The 24507-nt window shown below is 38.7% G+C and overlaps 1 long non-coding RNA gene across 1 annotated transcript; it reads left to right on the top strand.

Annotated features, from left to right (window-relative positions):
- Positions 1 to 93: 93 nt before the first annotated feature.
- Positions 94 to 19184, top strand: LOC107651326 (uncharacterized). Its single transcript, XR_008916280.1, has 3 exons — positions 94 to 10141; positions 10725 to 10918; positions 16798 to 19184. It is a non-coding gene; the product is annotated as an uncharacterized LOC107651326 (long non-coding RNA).
- Positions 19185 to 24507: the final 5323 nt, after the last annotated feature.

Genomic DNA, 24507 nt, shown 5'->3' with positions numbered 1-24507 from the left:
AACAGTGGTATATCATAAGCTGCCTCCTGTGCCCTGTGGCTTGAATGCCAGGAATGGGAATTTATACTTTATCACATACACAATGAGGAGTCACTGAAGGATTTTGAGCTGGGGAGTAATATCAGATCTAGGTACTTTATCCTTTTTTTTAACTTTATATTTTAGAAACAAACTTTAGATTACTTAGAGATTGCTTTATGCTTTAGAAACAAACATCAGCCCTATTACACAGACACAATTTTCAAGTCTGTGATTTGTATAAGAGAAGGACTAAAACCAAAATATCCATCCATCAGAAAATATTTATTAAGCACCTACTATGTGCCAGGCATTGTGTGCTAGGTCCTGAGGGTACAAAGACAAAAGTGAGATAGTCCCTGATCTCAAGGAGCTTACATTCTAGGGGGATGCAACGTGTTCACAGATAACTGAAACCTAGGTAAGAACAACTAAACCAAATGCATATAAAAAGTATATGTGTTGATAGATAAATGCATATGACATAAGATGTCAAATTCATACAGTTTTCTGATGATACTCAGGACAAGTCATTGGTATTAAAGTAAAAAAAATTGTTTGCCATATATTTTAAGAAATTGTGCAAATAGCTTAAAAATAAGCCAAGTTCTTCTTATTGGGAGAATTGCTATAATGATTCATGTGTGCACATCACAACGTTGTGCTCCATAGATCTTGGACACAAGAGCTTTGGGGAGACTGGCCAGGATTCCGCTGTACTCTGGTCTTTCGAATTTGTGGAGTAACTGGATGCCCCAGAGTCACTTTCAAATTTATGAAGAAACAGAGGGCATTACTGGGGCATGTTTCTTGATCACTGCCACAACTCCATTAATAGCAAGCACACTCTTTCTGATTTGTATTTCCATGTGACTTAAAACGTTTACAGTCCTCTAGAATTGAGTTCACATTCTTATCATCAGGAAGAGAAAACAGCTGCTTTGTCTGGCAATCAAATAGCAGGCATCAAGAAGCCCTAGTTTCAGAACTTCAGGAATAGTTGCTTCAACCTCAACTCTGTCCTTTCAACTAGTCAGGTTCTTTCAGACCCATCTACTGTAAGCTGGATGAGCACTCACTGGTGCTTCTGCCTTCTACTGCAATTATGTTCGTTTGATATGGGGTTAATCAGCAGGCACTGATCAACATAGTGGGATTATAAGGATATGGCCATTTGGGAGGCCTTTTATTATGTGGGAAGGACTCTGATTGTACTTCCTTGATAGATGAAACATCCCCATAAAGTAAGTATCAATTATCAGAGGTGATTTCATTAAATCAGACTACTATAGATCTAAGACTTATTCTTTGACCTGGAAAGGGAGACAAGCCAAGATGTGGAGATCCAAAGATCCAGAGATGGATAACAGAGTGAAGACCAAAGACCTGAGAAAGGACCTGGGACCCAAGAGTAAAATCTATCCTTCTACATATAGATTCTTCAGGGAACTCAGCCTTCCCAAAGCAGTCCCAGAGATATGGCAGACTTGGAGAAATAGTAGCAGGGCCTTTATGCCCAAGGTCTAGCAATAGATGGGGGTCCAGGTGGGAGGGAGGAGTGGCAATAGTTCTGGGACTCCAGGTTCTTGGAAAGGCAGTGATGCAACTTCTCAACCTCAGAGATGGTAGCCATGGAGAGAAAAGCCACTATGGGAGTTCTCCTAGAGGTGTACCAGGATCAAGGGTGTGACCCTTCAATTGGATCGGTAGCAATAGACTGAGCCACCATACAGAGAAATAAAACTTGGACTTTGTCAAATTGACTAGTCAGTCAATGAATTCCTGTGGGAAGAGGGATGCCTCCTGACCTTGTTTCCCCCTTTTGGTGGGAAAACAAGCCCTTAAAGTATTACTCTAAGATAGGAGACCTGTGTGGATTCCTGGGATAGAAAGGGGTACTCCCTAGACTGTAGGGATTGATTCTCTAATAACCCCAATTTCACATTCTTTTTTTTTCTAGGGGTAGAATATAAACCCTTAGGATAGTACTATAATGCTGCAGGGTTGTATAGGTCCCTGGGGAAAAGGTGAAACTCACAGAAGAGGGGAAAGAGAAATGTATTGACTATGTACAGCCTACTTGTGAGTCCTTTATATTGTTTTAAATTTTCTATGGATTAAAAAAAGGGCTGTGCTACTTCTGATATGCATTGTTACCTTGAATGTTTACATAGGAGCTGAGACCTTACCTTTCTCTCTGTAGAGATCTAGATATGAGGTTCCCAGAAGCAAAAACAACAACAAAAAATGTAAAGGTATATAACTTTCAGAAAGTGGACCCTCTAACAAATGAATATAGTCCATGTAAAACCAAAGCTTAGGATTTTGGCTAATGGTTTACAGGGACTTTTTTCCACATTGATACTGCAGAGGCCTCCAAACAGTAAGGGATTCATTCTTTAAAAAAAAAGAAAGAAAGAAAAAAGAAAAATCACTTCCTTATTTTTCAATATTGCAAACCGAAAGTCTTCTCTCCTACAACTTTATTATCTTCTCTTCTTCACATTCCTATTGATGGTCTTTCTGAAGATTTCTCCAGCCTAATGTCCTGGTATTTGAGGATTCTGCTTTCTGGAACCCATTTATCTCAATTTTTATTCCAACTCCTGTGAGATAAGAAGGAGTTTCTTTTTTTCCCCCACCTTTATGGTGACATAGGCACACACATCTTCACAAAAGAGAGGTATACAAAACCACAAGCCCCAGTTCACTCTCTGATAATTCAGCCTTGTGGGTCCTGTTTCGCCTTCTTCTCACCTTCCCTACTGCTATGGGAGCCCCTGTTCCATCTCAGTGGCAGTCTCATATCCTGGGTCTATTTTTCTAGACATCCCCATCCCAATCAACCTCATTCATTACATTCTAAAACTGCTCTGCTCACCAAATCTCTAAATTTAGAAACTTCTTTCTCCACTTTCTATGTTGGGATCTGCCCTGATTCATTCTCCAATTATAATTTTTTTTGCTTCTATCCCTGAATTTCCTTGGCTGGCACTGCTTTTTCCCTTTCTTACTTTGCCTATCACACTCTTCAGAACCCAAGTGGAGGGTTTTTCAGGGCTTATTTACACTAGGAGAGAGTATATTCATATTCATGAAGAAGAAGGGAAAATAATTAAAGACTAGGTTAGAAAGCCTACGTATGGTACCATTTAGTCTGATACTGCACCATTTTCTTGAGAAATTTCCTTAGGACATTGTGTCTTCCTAGAATGGAAGTTCACAGAGGGCAGTGAATGTTTTCCTTTTTTCCTTTGTCTTTGTGTTCCTAACACTTAGTGCAATACCTTGTACACAATAGGTATTTAATAAATGTTTGTCAAATTGAATTGCTTTAAAAAAAAAGCCAATCCTCTCTAGACCAAGAGTATGCAGCTCTTTTGTGGACACAACCCCATTCAGATTTGGGAGCAGCAGACCTACGAGTCCACTCTATATATCCTTGGCTTTCTTAAGTTTGACCTTGGGAAGCCCTCCTTCCATCTTTACCTCTAGTCTTCTCAGTCAGCTGAGCACAGGATTTTGTGCCATATACAAATTCTTCTCTTTTTATTATCATATTCTTAATTCTGTGATTTTTAAGCATGGGTATAATTACTAGAAAACTTAGGAAGGGTGTAACTTTCAGAGCAGAGTTCAATGACTGTAGAAAGACTGCAGGAGCTGTGGGGAAGCCAAGTATTTCAAGGAACGTTAAAGACCACAGTGAAATGGGATCAGACTGGGACCCAAATGTAAAAGGAAGTGGGCTCAAAAATGAAAAATGGCAGAAAGAATTGACAAGCTGTTTCTGCAAACAGCCTAATTAATTCTCTACCTCACACCAAAAAGCCTAAAGACCCATAGAGTAACCTGGCAACTGAAGGGCTTGTTGTGGAGTCTTGAAGCCACAAAAACACAACCTTGTACCATGTTAAATGGCATGAAGGTGAAGAAATTTGCCCAACTAATAGAAGGAAGTAAACAAGCATTTATTAAGCTTCTACTATGTGCCAGGTGCTACATATATAACTTCATTTGACCCTCGCCACAACCCTGAGAAGCAGATACTATTTTTTTTAATATATTTTATTTGATCATTTCCAAGCATTATTCGTTAAAGACATAGATCATTTTCTTTTCCTCCCCCCCACCCCCCCATAGCCGACGCGTAAGTCCACTGGGCATTACATGTTTTCTTGATTTGAACCCATTGCTATGTTGATAATATTTGCATTAGAGTGTTCATTTAGAGTCTCTCCTCTGTCATGTCCCCTCAACCGCTGTATTCTGGCAGTTGCTTTTCCTCGGTGTTTCCACTCCCATAGTTTATCCTTTGCTTATGAATAGTGTTTTTTTCTCCTGGATCCCTGCAAATTGTTCAGGGACATTACACCGCCACTAATGGAGAAGTCCATTACGTTCGATGATACCACAGTGTATTAGTCTCTGTGTACAATGTTCTCCTGGTTCTGCTCCTCTCGCTCTGCATCACTTCCTGGAGGTTGTTCCAGTCTCCATGGAACTCCTCCACTAAGCAGATACTATTTTATTCCCATTTTACAGTTGAGGAAATTAACTTTTTTGGCTAAAAAGGACTGCTTAGGTGATTTGCCCGGATCCCAGAGCTTAGTAAGTGTCTAAGTTTAGATCTGAACTCAGATCTTCCTGATTCTAGGTGCAATGCTCTCTAGCTACTGTGTCATCTAACTTGACATGCTTTAATGGCCCAGGAACTTGTCTAGTTTAAGCCCCATTGAAAACCTATGGGCCCTAATCAAGGCTAGACTGAGAAAAATGGATTGTCATCAAAGGCATCCTCAGTGATATAACAGCATGACAACTCTTTTAGCCTCAATGCCAAATCATGACAAACAAGTGATGGCAGCGAAAGGGGACATTGCAGATTAAAAGCTTTTTAAAGATATAAAAAAGTTGTAGGGTTTGTATATACCAAAGAATCTGATTATTTTGCTTTGTCCCAATTTGCATTCCATCACACACAAATATAAGCATTTATTAAGTTCCTACTTTGTGTCAGGCACCATGCTAAGCATTATCTCGTTTGAGCCTCATAACATTATTATGCCCATTTTGGAGATGAGCAAACTGACACTAAAGTGACTAACTCATAAGCACGCAGTAAACAGAGTCTGTGCATTTGCACAGTGCCCTACCCCTGTGACCCAGTTCCACCTACTTTGGGGAAGAGGCAATGGTAGTTACCCAAGTTTATCCACAGCTTTCTGAGAACAGGTCTGAAACTCGAGTTCCTAGCAAGAAAGGAGAGTCGTCAGGACCCTAATGGAATGTCCAGAGGAGCCCATGACTGACGTAGCCCTGTGCTTGTTCATGTGTCCCTTGAGAGAAGTTCCCAGGCATGGAGGGAGGAATCTCGGCACCCGGACAATCCTGGACAATCCAGGAGTCGAGGTTCCTTCCCGGAGAAGAGAATCTGGCCAGTGCCAGCTTGGGATGATGTGATGAATAATGCCAAGTTTGGGAGTTCGTGCATCACACGGACCCTCCAAAGAGAAGTGATTGGTTGCCCACACAGTTTGGGAACAGCATCCTGCAGAGAACACCCCCCCCCCGACCTCCCCATCTAAAGGACCAGGGTCACATCACAGGGAAGGAGCAAGAGGGTGCCCTTTTCCCACCTCCACAGTCAATGGGCTAGACAACGTGAGTCCAATGGGAAGGGAGACGGCCACGGAACAGTTCCAAGGATGTGTTTCTCTCAACTGAGCCCCAGTTTCTTCAGTTGTAAAATGGGGATCTTACATAATAGCACCTACCTCTTAGGATTGTTGGGAGGATAAAAGGAGAGGTTTGTAGAGCACTAAGCACAGTTCCTGACACACGGGTAGATTCTTAATAAATACTTGTTCCTATTCCTTCCCTCCTTCCCATTACGCATCTTCCTCTGCCAGGCCCTGGTCCAGGCACTGGGGAAATAAAGACAAAAGGAAGTGGACCCGGGCCTCAAGGAGCTAATGGTTTAGTACAAGAGTTTTTAACCTTTGTTTCTGGGTCATGGCCCTCTTTGGCATTCTAGTGAAACCTAAGTACCCTTTCTCAGAACAATGTTTGAAATCATTGAAGGAAATGCTAAGCCTATGTTAGCTTCTTTCCCATCCAAGTTCCCAGACCCCCTGAAAGTTACCCATAGACCCCTGGGAGGTCCAGGGAGACACATGTTAAGAACTCCGATTTAGGGAGAAACTATTCATAAATAAGTACAAAAGATAAAAAAGATAAAAGGAGATTAAGGGGGAGGAGAAGATACTAATCACGAGACAATGAGGGAAACTCCTGTAAAAGGTGAAATTTTAGCTGAGCTTCAAAGGAAGCCTGGTGTTTTTAAAGATGGAAGTAACAGGAAAACACACACTAAAGTCACTTGCGGAAATTGGTGCAAAGATGTGAAGGGAGGAAGAGTATTTGGACAAAGAAGAACAAAAAGAGCAGTTTGGCTGAACCCCAGCTACATGCCAGGGGAAGTAACGCATAATGTAGAAGAATATTAAAAACTTCCTTTTTTAGTACAACTGAAAATGGTAAGAAATAATATTTTCCTCTAAAAGGGCAGCCTAGACTCAGGAGCTTTTTCAGTTGTTTTTCAGTTAGAGCTGACTTTTTGGAACCCTGTTTGGTTTTAGGAGTTTTTTGCCAAAGATACTGGAGTGGTTTGCCATTTCCTTCTCCAGCTCATTTGACAGATGAGGAAACCGAGGCAACCAGGGTTAAGTGATTTGTCAGGGTCACACTAAAAAAGTGCTGAGGCCAGATTTGAACTCAGGAAGATGAGTCTTCTTGACTCCAGGCCTGGGACTTTATCCATTGAGCCACCCAAGTTCAAATGCATCCTCAAACACTTAACCAGCTATGTGACCCTGGGGAAGTCACTTAACCTCTATCTGCCTCAGTTTCTTCATCTGTGAAATGGCAATAATAATAGCACCTACCTCCTAGGGTTATATTGTGAGGACAAAATGAAATATTTGTAAAATGCTTCAAAAACCTTAAAGTGCTACATAAATGCCAGTTCTTCTGCTTATTATTATAATTATTTCCAGACTCCTGGGAAAAGCTCTGTGATAAGGTGAGTGATAGGTAGAGAACAAAAGAGTTTTTCTTATCAGAGTAAGGGCGCTAGTAAACAAAGAATAACTCTTCTTTCTGTCATTGCTGCTGTGCCCTTGAAACAATTGATACAAGGATTCAGCCAAGTGAAGTACCTTCTGTCCCATTGAAAGGGAGGTATCCTTGCCACCTCCTAATCTGAAAAGGTTCTCAGAATTAACTCTTATTATCTCCTATTTCCTATTTCCTCAAGGGAAATGGTCCAGGAGGAAATGGGAAGGTGACTTGCAACAATTCTAGAATGTAAACCCAAACTGTATTTTTACTTATTGTGATATTTTCCTTGTTCAAGATTTCTGTAAATGGTATCTGAAATCATCTTGGGGCAGAGAGTAATGTTGGAAAGCATGGGGGACTATGGCAATTTGGACATCTCTCTCTCCAAGCTAGAAATTTTAGATATTAGATGATTATTAAATTAAAGAAAAGGATTTTGTGCAAACTTGAGCCTAAAATTGCAGCTACTCTAGTATTGTTTTTCTTTGATGTTTAAAGTTTGCACTAGATAATGACTACAGTTCCTAATCCTCACAGAAAGCCAGCATGGGTCCAGGGCCACTTCTCTTTGAAAGACTTCTATGGCCAGCTAAAAAGAAGTGTGTGGGGGGGAACCCTTTTCAACACGAATAGGAAACTTTCCTGTGGGGAGCCATCCCCAGCTTTGCCCCCAGCCCATGCTTCGCCTCGTAGAGTATGGCCATTTGGGGGAAAGGCCAAGTCGGTCACATAAAGTCAAAACGTTCTGAGGATCATGAACACGTCTATTCACATCCATGCTGATGGAAGCCTCCTGGGTTGTGTCTAGGAAGCCTTATGTTATGCCAGGATAAACCCTTTATTTAGCAACTTTAAATCGTCTGTCTACATTGGAGCTAAACCAATGGTAGCCACAACTGACTGTCCCATCAGGAAAAGGACTTTGTCTCTGATATCGAGGGAGATTGTGCCTAATCCCATGATCCTAAGTGCCAGGTAAGCTATCCTTACCTTCTTCTTAGTGCTAGGCAGCAGCTCTCCTGGGACTTTCCATGGGCTTCGTTGTTCAGAGGTTTTCTGGGAATTCCACACATTCCACATAGACGCATTTGTCAAAAGGACTCCAAGCTGGCAAAAAAAAAAAGAAGAAAGAAAAAAGAAAAAAAGAAAAAGAAAAAAGAAAAGAAAAATGGTAAGCTTGATATTTTTCACTCTTATGGCTTCGTTTGGTGTCTATTCCTCAGTTTTGTATTTAAGATATAATGGTCTAAAGAATGACTGATCCTAAAATTAGGAGAGCCTCCATAGCAAAGTGTAGGGGACCACAAGAGCATCCCCTGCCCCCTCCTAGCTCTACCAGTGCTTTACCAGAGGTACTTCTGGTTATTTTGGAGTGCTTGACAGAAACTGGTCATTGAACCCTCCTGAGAGTGGATGTCCCTCAGAATCAGGATTGTTGACCCCTCAGCAAAGGGAAACAAAATTAGAGATGTCTGCACACGCAGAGAAAAAGAAAAGAAAAGAAAAAGAATAGATTTCCTGTTATTAGGGAGCTGGTTTCAGGCTCCTGTTGTCAGTGAACTTTGAGAACAGGTATTCCATTATGCAACTAGCAGTAGTACCGAGTGTCCGAGCTTGGAAAAGTTGAGGAAACCTCAGTTTGGGGAACAGATCATATAAAAATGGGACTGTCCCTGGAAAAGCTAGTAATTATGGCACACTTTAGAGAAATGAAACGTGAATTCTTGGTCAATGTCATTTGGCTAAAATTGTTTTAAAGGATCTGATGGAAGAGTATACTCTTGTGGATTTTTGGCTATGCCAATGAATGTTTTTAGCAATGGAAATATTTCTCATCTTTTCTGTAAGTCTATGTTGTTCAGTAAAAAGATGATCAGTCCTTAAACAGAACTGAAGCCAGTTTAAAAGTTTTCTTTCCAGTAACTTCAAAAAAGACAGAACTAAAAAAAAAGAAAGAAAAGAAAAGAAAAGGTGTGGCTGTGTTTTGTTTTGTTTTGTTTTAATTTCAAAGCTAAGCCCATAACTCAGATACCTAGTAGGTATTTGTTCTTTTAAATTTTCTCTTATTTAAATTATCTTGAGGTAAAAAGCAATTAAAGGGAGCAGCTGGGTGGCTCAAAGGAGAGAGAGCCAAACCTGGAGATAGGAGGCCCTAGGTTCAACTTTGACTTCAGACACTTTCTGTGTGACCCTGAGCCAAGTCACTTATCCCCCATTGCCTAACCCTTATGGCTCTCCTGCCTTAGAATCAATATATAGTATTGATTCTAAGATGGAAGTTAAAGGATAAAAAAACAAAAGGCAAGTAATTTGGAAAAACAAGGACAAAATTGGCATTTTAAAAGTTTGGCTTGCCTGGCTACTGTGAGCTTTTGGATGATAATGGCAGAAAATACTTGTCTGTGTAAATTAGAAGCAGTTACCTAAAGAGAATTACAATATAGCATTTATTTACAAGTTGTTAAGTAACATACCAAATTGAAAGTTTTTTGCAGGGTCAAATGAGAAATTGCCAGTAAACCTGGACATTTCGACTCATCACCTAAATGCAAAACTTTGAAACAGATTTATGATATATAAAAAAATTCTACTAATTTGCAAAAGAAAACCTCAATAGAATAAAAAACTAGTTTTGAAAGTAATTTGAAACATAATTCAAACACATAAAAGAAAGAGATTAAGAAATAAACACTCTTAGAAAGTAAACTAATGAATATATAAAGAGAAATGCAGTTCTGTGATTTGGAAGACTCAGTATGGGTTAACCAGTAGGAAAAAGAGTTAGAAATGATTAATGTTGACAATGAAAACTTGAAGCTCAACTAAAAGAAAATGAGAAATGTATAAAAATACTATTTAAAGTAACAAATGACATATGAAAATACAACTCTGCTTATAGAAGTATGAAACGTCTCAAACTCAGATGAGTGAGTGGCTTCAATTTCTGGTTCCCCCAAAGCTCTCAATCTCCAGCCAGTCAGCGCCAGTTTGTCTGGGAGTGGTGAGTGGAGGATGATGGGGGTGGGAGGGTGGGGAAGGGGGGAGGCAAAGAAAAAACAAAAAGCTAGGATTTTGGAAAGTACTGCATAAAGTTGAATGAAGTTTTTGATCCTCCGTGAACGAAAAGAGAGCAAAATAAAATAGCAAGATTGCATGCCTCTAAAGCTGTGAATACTATTTAGAGAAATGCTTATTTTGTCTGTGGGAAGATAGTTAGAATTGAGATTGCTAATGATTTCCAAGCTTAATTTCCAGATAACTAGTAATTGTGTGGATATGGAAAAGTATCTGGAACCACATAGCAGTATTAAAAATGAAGTTTAGAATTCAAAATTATATTTGATTTGATAAACTAATAAGGAATAATTGTTATTCACAGCATGGTTGATCTGTGCTCAGAATGATAAAGGTTAGTACTACATCTTTGTGGTTTTGTGACTAAAACTGAAACCTTTTGGTTGAGTAGAAGGAAGTAGTAGTAGGGCCAAATTTTCCCCAACTGCACTAGATAGATTTAGAAAATGTGTCGCATCTGTTCTGTTTGGGAAATTCAAGAAAAATAATCACAATGAGTCATTTTCCAGTCCAGGTTATACAGGGGGACTGTCAAGAGAGCTGTCTGCACACTGAGGATGGGAAAAGCATATTGTGTGAAATCTTCCAGCATGGTGCCTGAAGGAGAGCCCTGCCTGTAGCAGTACACCAGAGTAAGAAGAGGTCCCCCATCAGTCAAGGAGAAGCCTGATTTTGTGCAGGGAATAGCACCAGGTGCCAGCTGGTAGGTTTGTCTTTACTCCCTGGGGCCACAGTGTTGGGGAACAGATCTAGTACAAACTAAGGAAGTTCCTGCCTAATGTGCCACTTAAAGGTGGCATTCCAAGGCAAGGAGTTATCACAGGTCCTAGGCCCATGGTGGCGAACTTATGGTATGCATGCCAGAGAGGGCACACAGCCCACCAGAGCTTGATACTGGAAAGGCAGAGGAACTCAGGATGAGGTGGAGGGGAGCAGAGCTCTCAGGCCACTCCTCTCTCCCTTCCCCTCCATGCCTAAGGATATTCCTCCTATCACCCACCCCTCTGCCCAACAGCCCAATGGGAGAGCTTCCTCCCTCCTCAGTCTGGGGTAAGGCAGGGTGCGGGGCAGCACTCAGTCTCTAAAAGGTTAACCATCAGCATCCTAGGATATATCCTGAGAGAGAAAGAAGTATATAAGAAAGCAGTAGTTGTGTGGCCTTAACCATAGATGTAGATCCTAGTCTCAAATCTAGTCCCTTGCCCAGTCTGAAGTCTATAATAGAATAACCAGGACAGGATTCTCAGTCCAGGGAGGGTTGTGTAGTTCTTTTACCTTCAAATTCCATAAATTTCCAGCTATTTAATATGACAGAGTTTAGCAACAGTCTGCTAGAGCTCTAACTAGGGGGAAGCTCACAGTTATATTTCTAAGACTCAAACTCCGGTCAAAAACTTACAAAGCTCAGATCAGGAAAATGACATTTATACTCTGCCCTGAATCTAACCACATTAGGTACACTGAAAGTTTGCAGGCCCCCAACCTGAGCTGTCCCTGATAATTGTGGTATATGTAATATTTAATTACCAAAAAAACAGCAGGATTCAAGAAAAATTATACAACAAAACCAAGCACTGCCCATCCATTCCCATCAGAAGTACCCAGAACTTGACCCTAACACAAAGTCTGAAGTCAAGAAGTAGGCTGAAAGAATGAACAAACAAAAAAAAAGAAATCCACCCTAGCTTTTATGGTGACAAAATTGCTAGAGACACAAATCCAGAAGAAAATGGCTTCCAAAAATCTACAAACAAAACCTGAAAAGAAAAAATGGCTCGGGCACAAATTCAACTATAATTCCAGGAAGATGTGAAAAATTAATGTCTCCATGAGTCAAGAAGAAATATTAAAACAAAGTGAGAAGAAAGTGTAATATTGCTTCTATCAAAAACAGCTGACATGGATCAAGGAGACATAAGCATCATTGAACTTTCTTGAAAGCCATAATAAAAAAAAATAATCCAAGACCTTATATTTTAGGAAATTATTAAAGAAAATTGCTCTAATCTCTTAGAACCAAAGGACAAAATAAGAATATATCAATTACCTCCTAAATTTTAAATAAAAACTCTCAGGAACATTATAGTCAAAATCTAGAACTTCCAAGTCAAAGAAAAAATATCTGCTGCTAAAAGAAAAAATTCAAATCAGAATCATACAACACTTAACAGTGACCAATATAAAAGCATAGAAAGCATGGATATATAAATATAAATATATATATATGGAATATAATATTCCAGAAGACAAAAAGATGTAGGCTTACAGCCAATAATAACTTATTGAATATAATTCTACTGTATTGGACTTTTATTGAAATAGAGAACTTCCAAGTAATCCTGATGAAAAGCCCAGAACTATGTAGAAACTTTGAAATACAAACATGGACAATTATCCAGAGAAACATAAAAGATCAATATGAGGGAATACTAATAAGGGACTAAAGGATGAACTGTTTGCATTCTACTATGGGATGATGTTACATGTGTCCCTCAGAACCATAACATCAGAGATCATAGAAGTCTAATAAAACAGAGAGCCAAGGAGTGAGTTTATAATGTTTTAATTATATAAATAGAAAGGAAAAGGAAGGAAAAGGAAGGGGTGTGTGTGTGTGGGGGGGGGGTGTGGGGGTGTGTGAGCGTGTGTGAGCAATTTTACAATTTGGGTGCAGAAGTAGAAGACTACACAAAGAGGAAAGTGTAAGGGGGGGGGATGGCAGGTGACCCTTGACAAGGAACTCTCATCTGAACTAGTCAAGAGAGAGAAGAATGAGTACTCACGTGTGCACATAAAGAATTTAATGCAGAAATAGGTTTCACTCGACAGGAAAACAGAAAAAGATGGAACAAAAGAAAGGGAAGGATTAGAGTTAACAAAGTAAGCTCTAACACTAGGGAGAGGATTTGAAGAGAGGTTTAAAAAGAAAGAATAGATAACCTGTATTTGGGCTTTGGACAGAGAAAGAAGAGGCAAGAAAACTAAAGTAGATTGCAGCAAACCTAGAATACTGGTGCTGAGCATAGGCCTCTTAAAGGAGGGTGGAAAACTGAATAATACATTGACCAAGATCATCCCAAGAATACTTGTGATGAAACATGCTATACAACTACTAACAGAGGTGATAGATTCAAGGTGCAGATTGAGACATTTTTGTGGTGGGGAGAACACAGTAAATACAGAAATTTGTTTTTCTTGGTCATTGTTTTGTTTTTTTAATCCTTAACCTAATAAGATTCAATACTAAATATTGGTTCCAAGGTAGAAGAGCAGTAAGGACTAGGCAATTGGAGTTAAGTGATTTGCCCAGGATCACACAGCTAGGAAGTTATATGAAGTCAAATTTGAACCCAGGACCTCCCATTTCCAGATGTGACTCTGTAGCCCATGAGTGAGCTAATTACCTCTTGATTTTATATTGTTACAAAGACTTTGGAGTATTTTTCCCCCAATGGTGGGAGGAAAGAGAAGGTGAATTTTCATTCACTGAAATTTAAATTGAATTGAAAAAACTGAAAAAAAAAAGTCCAAATCACTAAGAATTAGAGAAATTCAAATTAAAGTAATTCTGAAATTCCACTGTCAAAAACCAACCAAAAAATGGTAAATTATTGGAAGTGCTATGTATTGTTGGCACAAATGTGAACTGATCTGGCCATTTTGGAAGCAATTTATGCCCCAAGAGTTACTAAACTGTTTGTCTTGACACAAAAAGAGGGAAAAAACCTGTATGTAAAAGCAAAAACATTTATAACAGCGTAGTGGCACCCCCCCCAAAAAAAAACCCTAGAAATCTGAGTGGCCAACAATTAGGGAAGAGCTAAATTATGTTATATGAATTAAATGAAACTTCATTGTGCCATAAAAAGTGTGGGTTCAGACAAACCTGGAAAGACTTATATGAACTGATACAGAGTAAATGATACAGAGTGAAGTAAGTAGAACCAATAGAAGAATCTAATAACATTGTAAAGACAAACTACTTCAAAAGACTTAAAAACTCTGATCAATACAATGACCAACTACAATTCCAGAAGACCAATGATGAAGAATGTTACAATACACCTGTCAGAAAGGGGATTGACTCAAGGTGCAGAATGAAGTACACATTTTTATTTGGCCAATGTGGGAATATGTTTTGCTTGGTCATGTACATTTCTTACAAAGGGTTTATTTGTTTCCTTTTTTCAATAGAAAATGGGGACAGGAAAGAGGAAGAAAAATATTTATAATTTGAGAAAAATTAAATTTTAAAAAGTAATAAGTCCATAGTAGTTCCTGAATGCAATCAGAACGGAATGCCAAAATTGGTAGATAAATAAAATAATTTTTCCATGTTGAATAATTGGAGATACCTTCAACTCAGTTTATTTTATTTGACTGGCAAGATAATTTGTATTTATCTTTTAAATCTATGAGATTGTTTTATGTTAGCATTATGTATACGAGTTTATTACATTGTAATTTTGGAAATTATCTATTGTGATTCATCTGTAATATTAGGTTAGATCCTCCTTGGTCAGAATGAATTGGTTCATTAATGAATTAGAACTATTACAAATCAAGGCTCTTGCCTGGAATGATGACTGTGCATCATCTGTTTTTAAAAATGTCTTTTTGAATTTGGTAAACAGTATAGCAGATTCTGGGAAACTTGCAAATTCTATCAGAAAGCATAGCTTGAAAAACAAATTCAAAGGATTGGGAATATTTAAAAGTAATTTAAATGTGAAAAAGATTGCTTATAGTGTACTTAATGATACACTTGGTAAATTGTTCCTTAAAAATGCAAATATATTCTTGTACTTTATTTTTGCATAAGTATAGTCCCAAGCACTTCCCTTCAGATCCCTTCTCATTGATGTGGTCAGTATATAACCACTTATTTTTGCATAAGTATAGTCCCAAGCACTTCCCTCCAGATCCCTTCTCATTGATGTGGTCAATATATAACCATGGTGGCAAACCTATGGGACACATGCCAGAGAGGGCGTGCGCACTGTCAGTGACCAGAGTTACTCTCCACCAAACCTGAGGACATTTTTTCACTTCACTGCCCCTTTTCCCAGCAGTCCAGTAGGAGAGCTTTGTCCCTGTCTGGGGTAAGGTGGAGGGTGGGGAAATGGTAGAGTGGGAGGGGGTAGAATACTCAGTCTTTGGGTAGGGTACAGCACATGGTCTCTAAAAGGTTCATCACTGGTATAGATGAAATAATTTTATATTAGTTATGTTTATAAGTTTATTAAAAGTAATTATTACATTGTAATTTTGGAAATTATCGTACAGAAGTGCTGTTGATTTTGCAAAGTTATCTACTATGATTCATTTTTAACATTAGGAGGTTAGATCTTCAATCAGAATGCTATGATTGATTTATTAATTAAGATAATTATTAATCAAGACTTTTAGCAACCATTTTTGCCAGAGTACTGGGTTCAGTAGAACAAAAATGTTAATTTGAAAATCCAGGCTATAGACAAACTTTGGAAATCTCATCTTAATAGATTGCATAAAGCTTATGAAGGGGAATTTTTTTCTTTCTAAAGGAAGTCAAGGCTATCTTGGGAATGGCTTAGCAATTTAGGGAAAGGAGGTCTAGGCTGAGGTTGATTCTATGTCCAAGATCCATAGCCTTTTTTATACCACTGGCAGAAAAATTATGATTTAACTTCTTCCTTAGCTTCATTAGTCTATCTAGAAGATCTTGTTCTTCCACAAGAATAGTTTTGTCTAAAAATAACCCTCACCTCCCTTTAGTGCTAGGCATGCTATATGGGAGCAGAGGAGATAATGGTAATTGGGATTATTTGATATTATTGTGCATTGAAAAAAAATTTTCTTTAAAATGTTAGCAATATTATTGTATTGGCTTCATCTGTCAGGCACATAATATCAGAAAACCAGATCAAGACAAAAAGGGCAGGGGGCAAGCTGGGCTCAGAGAGACTCAAGTCATACTTACTGTCTGTGTGACTTTAGTTAAATCATTTAACTTTTCAGACTGTTTCCTTATCTGTGAGAAACAGATGATAGCACCTACTTCCTAATGATAATGTGAAGATCAAATGAAATTAGTTATATGTAGCATCCCAAGCATATTCACATCTATGAAATATAGATGACTGTATTATTACTGTGTCTTCACAGACCCTGCTGGTCAGGGTAGTTCATTAGGAGCGAACCCACAGCTATATGTATTTTGTAAATATGAAAGCAGTCACATGAATACACACCAAGAGAAGGGAATACACAATGGATTTTTTTCTTCTATCATATAAATTGGTTCTCTCCCAATAACTAGGTGCTCTAATGGTGAATGCATTCTTGTTAAATAGTACATAAGATCTGAAATTTATTTGAAGCTGTGTGACCCTGGGTAAATTATTTAATCTGTTTGCCTCAATTTCCTCAACTGTAAAATGAGATGATTAATAATGGTACCTACCTCACAGGGCTGTTGTGAGGATCAAATGAGATATTTGTAAAGTGATATTTGTAAAATGCTTAACACAGTTCCTGGCACATAATGGGCACTTAATAACTGCTTGTTTCCTTTCCTTCTCCTTCCCGCTACTGCTAAAGTAGCTGCCAAAGCAATCATAAAGGAAATTCTAAAAGACTATTGTAACCATATTACCAGCAAATGACTGCTAAAAGCCAATTTCTTCAATGAGTTTTTGAAATGAACTTTTTGCTCCATAGAAACTTGAGGCAAATGGACAAGGTAATTGTGCTAGTAACCTCTCCTCTAGAAGAGACGTGCCACTCCAGAACAAAGAGACTATATCTTGGGATAGTGTGTCCACCAACTTCTGGATGAAAGACTATGTATGAATGTCTGATGGATGCCTTTTTGGAAGTAACTATGAAAAGATCACCTGGAAATGAGAAATATGAGGAACCAGCTGGACTTATCTTAACTTGCCACTTGCTACCTCAGTGGACAGAAATATTTTCTTTAAAAAGATGTGTGCTTGTATACAAAAATGTCTGTAATGGCTTGTTTACAAATTGTTACTATTGATGACCATATTCTTTACAATGTCATTATGGTTCTGATATTGACAAGTTGAGAGATACGGAATCATATAGCTATTTTGTTACAGGATTTAAAATTGGGAAAGAGGATAAATGGGTATCAAAAATTCTATATTGGAGATAAGAAGATGGACCACCTGTTATCTCTCAACTGTTATCTGATAGTACTTGACTAGATGACTAGATTTGATGAGACTAGCACCAGAATGCCTTTACTATTTAAAAGAAGTAAGGGAGATTTAATTGGATGCTTTTGTGATAGAACTAAACACTGTTGCTTCAGTCTGGAATGTATGCAAAGGTTTAGAAACCCCTAATTGATACAATTAGAAGAGTCACTGTCCTTATTACAATAGCTTAATGAACCAACACAAGGTGGGTTTGAGAAAGTTCCACATTTCATGAATGAGGCTGGCTGAGGCATTCCAGTGGAACAGAACAATGCGTGAAGATCAAGAATTTCTTGAGTTACCAACTGTGAGCTATACATGATGACCTCACTCGTCAGTATTAGCCTGACAGTTCAAAGTATCAATATCTTCTGACCTATGTCCATGGACTTATGCCTAGAGGTTCTCAGCTTGGAAGAGCAGCCACTCACAATGCACCTTCCACACCTATGGCCTGATGATAGGTGTCTGGGTCTTGGCTCGGGTCCATTGGGCACAGTGCATGTGAGACTGAGCAGTCAGTCCATAGAGATGTGTGTGAACTCAAATTCCCAGGGACCCTAGTTGGTTCACAAAAAGTATTCTTGTAATAATGTCAGATATTTAGCTTGGAATAAGATATAAATGGACTTTCTAGCCTTTACAACCATCCAGATGCAATGTGTGCACAACTTTGAGATAAGGATGCAGATTTGTTGTGTTAAATACAACAGTTTGTGTTGTGTGGAACAGATAATGGCAAGTTACACTCTCTAGATGAAAGTTGTAGCTCTACACATTTTTGAGGTTGTAGAACTGGAAGCTTTTGAAACTCGGGGAATTGTTCTAAACAAAATTCTTTATCCCCCAAATGTATGAAAGGAAGCACAAAATTTGGTGTGCTCTTTTTATATGATTTAAAATGAATATAATTTTTGTATGTCAATACATTTACTTTTGTGATGGAGTAAAATTTAATATAGTGGCTTAATTTATATTCACTTTTATTTAAAGGTGAAAAATAGAGCTAAATGGTATAAAATGTCATTAAAACAATCTAATATTGATTAGAGAAATGCAAATTAAAACAACTCTGAGGTAGCACTTTACACCTATCAGATTGGCCAAAATTGTAGGGGATGTGGCAAAATTGGGACACCAATGCATTGTTGGTGGAGTTGTGAACTGATCCAACCATTCTGGGGGGCAATTTGGAACTATGAACAAAGGACTATAAAGCTGTGCATACCCTTTGATTCTATAATACCACTACTGGGTCTGCATACCAAAGAGATCATATAAAAGGAGAAAGGACCTACGTACACAAAAATATTTATAGCATTCTTTTTTGTGGGGGCAAACATTTGGAAACAGAAATGTCCATCAACTAGGGGGAATTTCTAGACAAATTGGGGTATATGGTGTGCTATAAGAAATAAGCAAAATTTCAGAAAAAGCTGGAAAGAACTGTTGAACTGATGCAGAGCAAAATAAGCAGAACCCAGAGAACATTGTACACAGTTAACAACAATATTGTATGATGATCAACTGTGATAAGACTTAGTTACTCTCAGCAATACAATGACCAATTTGGAAATATGTTTTGCTTGGTGATAAATGTATAACCTAGATCAAAATTGCTTACCAACTCTGAGAGTAGGGTGAGAAGAAAGGGAGGGAAACAATATGGGTCTTATAATTGCAAAAAAAAAAATGTATGTTGAAAATAGTCAAATGTAATTGGGAAAATATATCTTTGAATAAAAAAATTTTTAAATCTGATAGTCTTCATGATCTGTATTTAAAAAGTTATATAGTTCTATTAGGAGAATCAGCTTGTGGATTTAGAATATTGTCACTGGTTTGAATAAATGGACAGATGATCTGTAGCATAAAGTTCCCAAAGCTTTTAATTTGGACCACCTTGATCCCAAACAGTTTATTCACATGCACAGCCTTCTGGATATTCTTCCAGATATTAAAAGACTGGCTTGAAACTCAAATATGTTTGAATACTCATTACTTTCTATATCCCAATTCAAGGCAATCCCCCAACCCTATTATGCCTTTTATTGTGTCATATCATTATAACATCAAAAATGGTTCTTGACATCTCATTATTTTGCTGCATTCCAAAAAGTAAAACAGTACTAAATATTGTGGGTGAACTAAAAGAATATATCTTGATACTGTTTAGTAGGCACAAAATTAAGATCTTGGAATTAATATGCTTCAAATAAGTTGTGCAAATAGCTCAAAGAAGGGATTTGTGGTAGTACACTACAAACTTTTTGTAAACAAAAATGCTAAGAAATAGCATTTTTCTCAGTCTTTTTCAGAGTCCCAGGAAAAGTCCCTTAGAAAAGCAGGTAGAAAAGTAGAGAACACAACACCTCACACCCTACACCAAGATAAATTCAAAATGGATGAATGACTTGAACATAAAGAAGGAAACTATAAGAAAATTAGGCGAACACAGAATAGTATACATGTCAGACCTTTGGGAAGGGAAAGACTTCAAAACCAAGCAAGAATTAGAAAGAGTTACAAAATGCAAAATAAATAATCTGGAATACATCAAATTAAAAAGTTTTTGTACAAACAAAACCAATGTAACCAAAATCAGAAGGGTAGCAACAAATTGGGAAACAGTCTTCATAAAAACCTCTGACAAAGGTTTAATTACTCAAATTTATAAAGAACTAAATCAATTGTACAAAAAATCAAGCCATTCTCCAATTGACAAATGGGCAAGGGACATGAACAGACAATTCTCAGCCAAAGAAATCAAAACTATTAATAAGCACATGAAAAAGTGCTCTACATCTCTTATAATCAGAGAGATGCAAATCAAAACAACTCTGAGGTATCACCTCACACCTAGCAGATTGGTTAACATGACAGCTATGCAAAGTAATGAATGCTGGAGGGGATGTGGCAAAGTGGGGACATTAATTCATTGCTGGTGGAGTTGTGAATTGATCCAACCATTCTGGAGGGCAATTTGGAACTATGTCCAAAGGGCCATAAAAGGCTGTCTGCCCTTTGATCCAGCCATAGCACTGCTGGGCTTGTACCCCAAAGAGATAATGGACAAAAAGACTTGTACAAGAATATTCATAGCTGTGCTCTTTGTGGTGGCCACCTTACCCACCTGGGTAAGGGGATTCAAAATTCATCAAGGGCAGCTACCTTTTAAATTTTTTTATTATGAAAATATTTATTTTACCAATTACCTGCAATAACCAATTTCCACATAAGCCTTTAAAAGTTATATGATCCAAATCGTCTCTCTTCCATTCTTTCACCTTCCCAGAGCTGGCAAGCAATTGGATCTGGGTTATATAATTCTTTCTCTGGAGATGGATGCAGCTACCTTTTTCTTAAACATCTAATTTTTGTTGATATTTGTTGTTTTTCATCAACAAAATTTTCTTCAGCATCCTTTGCCCCATCCTTTCTCACAGAGCCATCACATATAATAAACAAAAGTCAGACTATATAATTCTCCCCAGCCCCTGTCAATAAACTCCCATGATTCTAAATCCTCTTTCAAAATCCTTCATAACCCAGCCCCTTCCTAATTTTCCAGTCTTCTTATACCTTATTCTCCTCCTTGAACTCTAGGTTCTAATGGCTCTGGCCTCTTCGCCATTACACTCCAACTCTGGACTCCTGGAATTAAACTTCATTAAACTGTGGGCTCCTTGAGAACATGGACTTTCCTCCTCTTTCTTTGCATCCCCTCCTTTAGCAGAGAGCTAAAAGGCACCAAGGTAGCACTTAATAAAAAGCTACTTGACTGGCCTCGAAGGCTGTATAATTAATTGGCTTTATTGCAGAAGGGATTCTGGTTTAGGTATAGATTGGACTAGGTGAATAAAACAATTTCAACTCTGAAATTCTAGGATGCTCCTGTGGATAGGAGCATCAATTGAAGTAACTAAGGACACTAAGCTTAGAAAGGCAAAGACCCAAGTGGGGCAAGATCACATCTGAAGAACTCTCATGTAGAGAATTTGATTTTATTTGCCTGACCTCAGAAGGAGTGCCCAGGAACAGTGGGTAGAAGCTTCAAAGAGATTTAGGTTTATCTGAAGCTAACAGATTTAGAACTATCTTGCTGGAAAGCAGATTGTTAAGTTTTCAGTGTGAGCATTTATATGTCAGAAATTGGCAGCCTCAAATCAAGGCTTGATTTATTTTGTGGATTGTCTAGACTTAAGAAAGTGATGGGAGGCAGGTGAGTGGCTCAGTGGATTGAGAGTCAGGTCTAGAGACAGGAGGTCCTGTGTTCAAATCTGAACTCAGATACTTCCTCGCTGTGTAACCCAGAAGCAAGTAAGAATTGTAAGATGGAAAGTAAGGGTTTAACAAAGTGATGGAGAAATGTTAACATAGATTAAACCTGAGTGTCATACATTTTTTCCTAGAGTAGTTTATTAAATATTAATCAGCACACCTCTGGTGTGGCCACCTGGTCCAGACCTTGCCTGTTACCTGTGAAGAACTGATTCCCAGAGAGGCCAAGGGTTAAAATTAGAACTCAGGTCCTCCAAAGTCCAATATGTTTTCCTAAGGCATTCCTATGCTGCCTCTTACTGTCCATGGTGCTTGATACAAGGAAAAAGACATCCAGTTAGAATTATCCCAAAGTAGAGCCACCTTAGGAGGCAGTGAATTTTCACCACTCCTTCTCCTCAGAGCTCTTCAAGCAAAGCTCGACAACTTCTTGTTGAATATGAATATTGTCCATGCATGGATTGAGCTGGTCACCTACTTTCTTTCCCTTCTAGCTGTGAGATTCTGAAAAGGTTGTCTCGACTGACAGCCACAGGACAGTCAGGGTCTCATTCCTATTCCCCAGATTATTCCTACCTCTTGTACCCTCATTGCCCAACACTAACACATCCTGGCTAGTCGGAGGTCCCTTCTATTAAGGGCACTGACCTCTTCATACATTTCCCAACTTCTCTTAACGGATTCACTTGTCTCAGTCTCACTGATTAGAAAACCTAAATGGCTGTAGGGTGCCCTCTGGCGTTCAGAATTCCCGAAACTCAAAATATCCCCAAAGATGGAAAGGACACCAGAAAACACCGTCGTTTTTGTTGAGGCAGTTTGGGGTTTTCTTGGCAGACACTGGAGTGGTTTGCTATTTCCTTTCCCAGCTCATTTTACAGATGAGGAAACTGAGGCAAACAGGGTGAAGCAACTCTAATACCTGCATTGCTCAGCCATCCAGCCTACATTTTTTAAAAAAAATTTTAAATCCTTACCTTCCTTCTTGGAATCAATACTATGTATTGGTTGCAAGGCAGAATAGTGGTAAGGTCTAGGCAATGGGGGTCAAATGACTTGCCCAGGGTCACACAGCTAGGAAGTGTCTGAGGACAGTTTGGAACCCAGGACCTCCCCTCAATCCACTGAGTCACCCAGCTGCCCCCATCCAGCCTACATTTGAAGAGTTTCTGTGAAAGGGAACCCACAACCTCTCAGGGCAGTCCATTCCATTCTTAGGTCTAATGATTAGGAAATTTTCTTTTGAATAGCCCAAATCTGCAATGACCACTCATTACTTCTAAGTTTGTCCTCTGGAGCCAAGCAGTACAACTCTCTTCCACCATACAGGATATCCGAGTAATAGTAAAACTGAATGATTAAAAAACACTATGCTCAAGTGCTAGGGATATAAAAAGGAGAGAGTGCCTGTTCTCAGGGTGTTTGAGTTCTAATAGAACAACACAAACAGGACATCAACCTTTTTTTTTTTTTAATTTTAAAGAGACGTAATTCTCTTCCCTGCCAAAGACAATGACTCTACTTTTGCCCATCTCCTTTCTACTCCAGGCATGTGGCTCTTTTTTCATTCTCCTCTTTCTCTCATTTTCAGTTTTCCCCTTATCTACCGACTTTTCCCCACTGCTTACAAACATACCTAGGGGTTCCCCATCCATAATCAACCTTTGCTCGACCCTTTCCCTCACATTACAATTCTATCTTCCATTTATCTCTCGTTGCTTTTCTAGTCAAACATCTAGAAAAGTTGCCTACACTCACTACCTCCATTTTATCTCCCCACCCATTTTTCAGCCCCTTGTAATCCAGTTTCTGAGACTATCACTCATCAATTCAAACTATGCTGTTATTAATAATAATATTATTCACTATTTGACACTTCTAGCATATAATAGTAGTAACTAGCATTTTTAAAGTGCCTACTATGTGCCATCTACTATGCTAAGTGTTTTATACTTTTTACCTCACTTGATCATTACAACAACCCACATAGATAGGTGTTGTTATCATTCCAATTTTGCAGTTGAAGAAACTGAGAAAGTCAAAGATTAAGTGACTTGCCCAAGGTTACCAAGCTAATAAGTATCCAAGGCAGAATTGAAACTCAAGTCTTCCTGACTCCAGGCCCAGTTCTTTATCCACTGCTTCCCCCAACTGCCTTAGTGCAGCAGATCTTAACTATTTTTTTGTCATGTACCCCTTGGCAGTCTGATAAAGCCTATGTGCCTCTTCTCAAAAGCATATTTTTAAATTCATGAAATTCATGATGTCAAAAAGGGGCCAAAAGTTAATGAAATAAAAATATAATTGCTTTTCCATCCAAATTTGCTTATTCCCTTAAGTCTATCCCTGAGTAGTCTGTAGAGCAGGGGTCCCCAAACTTTTTACACAGGGGGCCAGTTCACTGTCCCTCAGACCTTTGGAGGGCTGGGCTATAAAAACCTAACACTAACAATAACCCTAACCAGGCAGCAGTATACACAGTGTGGAATCCCCTCCCCCAGAACATCGCTCACCATGCTGACATCTTCCACTGTGCAACCACATAATCCTTTGCACAGCGCCTCATTCTAAGGCACCATGAAAAGGATTATATCATTGGAAGTAGTACTGTACGTGAGTGATGCCGCGCTTTGTGGCGCCGCCACATACAGTGCTCCTCTCACTGACCACCAGTGAAAGAGATGCCCCTTCTGGAAGTGAGGTCGGGCCGATAACATGGCCTCAGGGGGCCACGTGTGACCCACAGGCCATCCTTTGGGGGATCCCTGCTATAGACCCAGCTTAAGGACCTTTGCCTTTAAAA

Source organism: Monodelphis domestica, chromosome 2, assembly GCF_027887165.1.
Source record: "Monodelphis domestica isolate mMonDom1 chromosome 2, mMonDom1.pri, whole genome shotgun sequence".
NCBI lineage: Eukaryota > Metazoa > Chordata > Mammalia > Didelphimorphia > Didelphidae > Monodelphis > Monodelphis domestica.
This window is presented reverse-complemented; position numbering and strand designations above follow the sequence as displayed.